This window comes from Zea mays, chromosome 9, assembly GCF_902167145.1.
Source record: "Zea mays cultivar B73 chromosome 9, Zm-B73-REFERENCE-NAM-5.0, whole genome shotgun sequence".
Classification (NCBI taxonomy): domain Eukaryota; kingdom Viridiplantae; phylum Streptophyta; class Magnoliopsida; order Poales; family Poaceae; genus Zea; species Zea mays.
The window spans coordinates 23115853-23120735 of NC_050104.1; the positions used below are offsets into that span (position 1 = coordinate 23115853).

The 4883-nt window shown below is 55.8% G+C and overlaps 1 pseudogene; it reads right to left on the minus strand.

Annotated features, from left to right (window-relative positions):
• Positions 1–761: 761 nt before the first annotated feature.
• Positions 762–2417, minus strand: LOC103639810 (uncharacterized; annotated as a pseudogene).
• Between the last annotated feature and the right edge of the window lie 2466 nt (positions 2418–4883).

A 4883-nucleotide genomic window follows, 5' to 3' on the forward strand; every position in this document is an offset into this window, starting at 1 on the left:
AAAGGAAGCCCGGAGAACTTGACTGAAGGTGCATTGAATGGCATAGTTGAGGACCTGTGCACATTCATATTGAAAGAGGTCATTCCCGCAAAAGGGAAATATCATGATGCTTCCGGAACATTAGCTTTGCCAGAGTTTAGAATACTAACAGAAATTAGTAGACTATCTCTTAGCCGAGATAGTTATTAGAGCTTAAGTGAAAACTTTGATGTATATAATGTGTGATGCATACATGGTTGTAAACAAGACTTTGATGTATATAAATGTATGATAGAATTTAATTCCATGTTGCTTTTAATATCAATACTACATGTTTATCAATATCAATATATATATATGTTTTGTGTGTGTAAATATATATAAATTTCAGTACTGATTGAAAATTTAAAAAAAGACGGGAAAACTTTCCACTGGCGGCTAAATAAAACAAACCGCCAGTGGAAATGCTATTTCCACTGGCGGTTTTCTTTATAAAACTGCCAGTGAAAATAACATTTCCACTGGCGGTTGCTTAAGAAAACCGCTAGTGAAAATATCATTTCCACTGGCGGTTCTAGAATAACCGCCAGTGGAAATGACGATTTCCACTGGCCCCTAGCACTGGCGGCACTGAAAAGCGCCAGTGAAAACGTCTCTAGAACCGCCACTATAGAGGCTGTGTGTACTAGTGACATCTCATGCCAGATCCCCTGATGAGCCCCCAAACAATCAGGATAAGGTGGTGCCATTAATGCCACAGATTTCAACCCATCCATCCAATTTCAAACTCGTGCCGGCTTCTGCAACACCGCACACAAGTACATCGCTGCCTTCGTGCTCCCTGTGCCGACCTTCTCTCCTGTTGCCCACTGGAGCTTCTTGTAACCATACCTGCCAATGAGCTTGGCAAGCGTCTGCCTCCGTTCATCGGCGTGGCACATGTGGCTGTCAATCCAATGCAGCCCACCGGCGCGCAGCACCCGGTCGACGTCAAACATGAAGAACTCCAGCGCCTCCTCCGTCCCTGCCTGTCCCAGCGCCGGCGACCCGCCTTCGGCCAATGCGGTGGCCCTGACGTGCACGAGGTCGAACACCCCATCGTAGAACGGGAACCGGTGCGCCGGTGAGAGCAGCAGTGGGAGCAGTCCCCGGGCCGCCACGAACTCGTTCATGGGTTTCCCGGTGTTGTCGAGCACTGTGGTGAAGATGGTGACCCCGCGCTCCCTCATCCGGGCCACGAAGTTGGCGGCGCCGCCGGAGACGTCGAGGCCGGTCCGGATCTTGCCGGCGGCGAGGCGCAGGACGTCGTCGACGAGGAACTCGTGGCCGTGGCGAGGCCTAACCCAGCGGCGGCCGTCGACGCCCATGTTTGACGCCAGGAACGCGGCGCGGGGACCGCGGGAGAGGCAGCGGCGACGTGGCAGTGGCTCGCAGGCCTTGGAGACGAGGCGGTGCGCGGGCAGGCGGCGTGGGGCTCGTAGGTGGCTAACGCGGCGAGGAGCGCGAGCGTGGAGGGGGTCAGGGGAGTGGAAGCAGGCGTGCGCGACAGAGGCGGCATGTGGGTGAGCCCCGTGCGCGCGTCGTGCCCTAGCTGTGCGTGCGTCCGCGTTGGCTTTGCTTGCTCTAGCTCGGGAGTCGGGAGAGTTCGGGACGAGGAAAAAGAGTGGAGGCTTGGGCAAGGAAGATGGTGTGCGAGCGAGCGACCGAGCTGGGGAAAGCGTGAAAGTGAAGGAGCTGCGTACCCAACTTTAATCGGGTTTTAAGAGCATCTCCAAGATCTCTCTAAAAATGACTCTCCAAAATCAGTTTTAAGAGTCATTTAAAAAATTAGTGGGGTACATTTTAATCTTTTATCCAATAGATTCTTTAAAACGGTAGATTGTTTCTGTAGAGCCAAAAAAACACCTCATTTGTAGCTACAAATGAGGGAGTTTTAATGGCTATGAAAAGTTAGGAGCGTTTTAGGGGAACCGTTGGAGACATGTTTTTGTGTTTTTTCCAAAAAAAACTTGATTTATGAGAGACTTCTAGGAAGCTTTTGTAGATGCTCTAAGACTCGAGTAATTTAGTTTTAGGTAGATAGATTGGATCTGAATTTGGATAAATCGGGTTTAGGTAATGGACAATGGGTTTTTCCTTAGCCCTAGTAGGGTTGATTTGATGACAACGGGATCACGGGGGATTGGAGGAGATTGAGGGGGAGATGAACTCATTTCTCCCTCAATCCCCTCCAATCCCCCGTGGCGAAATGAACTCATTTCTCCCTCAATCCCCTCTAATCCCCATTGTCGGTACCCTGAATCAGGGGTACTCCTTTCTACAGTGTGAAGGCGCGGAGTCCATGCGGCTACCTCTAGCCACGTGGCAAACATCGCCTGACCCCGCCACGTGGGCAGCGCCGGGGCCGCCACGTGGTTGGAGGAGACGATATACTCCATGGTGTCATTAGTGGGTCCCGACCCCCACGGGAAAGTGCTGGACCCCTGGATACACAGCCCAGACCTCCGGCAGGATCCAGGTCACTCACAACAAGGTCCCGGGATTCTAGGAGGAGTACCCGTACCTTAATCAAGGCCAGGCGGGGGTCCGGAGCCAACACGAGTCCGGACCATATTGCGTGCGCCTCTGCTCCCCGCTCAGGCGGAGGCCCGATGCTGCCACGTGGCCAGCTGCCCGTGACGTAAGCCAACAGGCGGAGCCGGACGTAAGACCTCTGGGCCGCGCACATTTATTGCGGGTGAGGCGCGCCACCTGTCAAACTAGCAGGTGATGCCGCCTCAGCACTAAATGCGCCATGTCTACTCTACTGACAAGCGATGTGCCGCCTCAGCATTAAATGTGCCCTGTCCACTCTGCTGACGGGCGGCGCCCAGGCCATCCTGCAGGAGGCGTGCCCGTCCACTCCGGTGGCGGACAGTACGCCCATGCTGCGGCATACACTGTGCTCATCATCACTCGTACGTTGCCAGGGAAGCTTCCGCTGCACGCCAATGCTACGCAGATCACAGATATCAGGGCACAAGGAGATTGCACTGGTGACCAGCATTAGTTGCTCCAAGTATTACATCCGTTATGTCCCTGGGCCCGCATGTCGGGGCTCAGCACCCTTGTACGTGCCCCCCTTTAGCTATAAAAGTGGAGGCACGCAACGTTACAAGACTCAGACACACTTAGACCCAACTCAGGCTCACAAGTTCATACAAGCTTTCAAGCTCAATACATCACACAGTGGAGTAGGGTATTACGCTCCAGCAGCACGAACCACTCTAAACCCTTGTGTGTTCTTTTGTTTGTTCATCGCTTAGTAGACAAGCAAAACGCTTAGGCCCCTCCTCATCTTAGGATTTAGGGCGAGTGCATTCCGCCACCCGGCCGGAGATTTCCTCTTCAACATTTTGCGCGCCAGGTAGGGGGCTAGGCTTATAGGTTTTTGCTTGTTTTCTTGCTCAGCATGATGGTGCAAATCGTTGAGCACCGCGCCGAGACTTTAGAGGATTTCCTGGTGGAGGAGGAAGTTGCTTCTTCCACGCCATGGGTTCCCAACCGCCCAGTGTCGGGCACTGCTGCTGTGCACGCTGCACAACAGCATACAACTGCGCAGACATCCCGGACTCCATCAAGGGCAGTTCCGGGGGTGTTGTCTGCGGCCAGGGAGTTTCTGCGCCACCCTCCAAGCTTCACGGCCTCACCGGGTCCATGAAGCAGTGGCGTGACGACGTCGTCCGACTGCTCGGCATGGCGCACTCCGGCTCGACCAGGTCTAGGTCGCGGTCATCCCGGTGCCAACATGAGGCAACGGCGTCTGTGCGCTCACCCTCGGTGAGGGGTGCACAGACCGACGACCTCCGGGCAGAGCTCAACCGTAGGCGTGCGGGAGAGGATGCCCGGGTCTCTCTAGAGAGGGCGCGTGTCGGCGTTTCAGACCCGAGGGTCCCTCAACCGAGCCGACCAGTGAATTTGTCGCTGCGTGCCCCTGCCCAGATGGGTTGGCGCAAGATGGAACACAAGGGGGAATTCGGCTTGTATTATCTCGCACCAGGGGTGTGCTCATAGTAGGGGTTACAAGTGTCGCGAGAGAGAGAGAGCCTGTTCGTTAGCTCGTTCCCCCGCGCGACCCCCCCCCCACAGGAAGGCCCTAGACCTCCCTTTTATAGATGCAAGGAGAGGGTCCAGATGTACAATGGGGGGTGTAGCTATGCGCTAACGTGTCTGGCAGAGGAGTGCCTGAGCCCTGTGTACATGCCAACGTGGCTGTCGGAGAAGTGCTTGAGCCCTGTGTACGCGATAACATGGTCGTTGGAGAAGTGCTTGAGCCCTGTAGAAGCACATCTGTCGATGCTGCTGGGATCCTGCTGACGTCTCCTTGCTTCCGTAGGGGGCTGAGAACCACCGGCGTCATGGACGCACGCGGGGAACCATCATTACCTGTTACCGGGGCGAGCCAGATGGGACGCCGGTCTTGTTCCCTCGTAGCCTAAGCTAGCTAGGGTAGGGTAATGATGTATCCCCTGTGGCGCGGTCGGTCCGAGCCTGGGGTCGGGCGAGGCGGAGACTTCTCCTGAGGCCGAGGCCAGGGTCGGGCGGGGACGCGATTCCTCTCGAGGCCGAGGCCGAGGCTGAGCCCTGGGGTCGGGCGAGGCGGAGACCTCCCGAGGCCGAGGCTGAGGCCGAGCCCTGGGGTCGGGCGAGGCGGAGACCTCCTTCCGAGGCCGAGGCCTAAGGTCGGGCAAGGCGGAGCTTCCTGTTGCGCCCGAGGCTGAACTCGGCTATTGTCAGTCTCACCCTAGTGGATGGCACAGCAGTCGGAGCGGGGCGAGCGACGCTGTTTTCCTGTCAGGTCAGTCAGTGAAAGGGTGAAGTGACTGTGGTCACTTCGACCTTGCCGACTGAGGCACGCGTGTTAG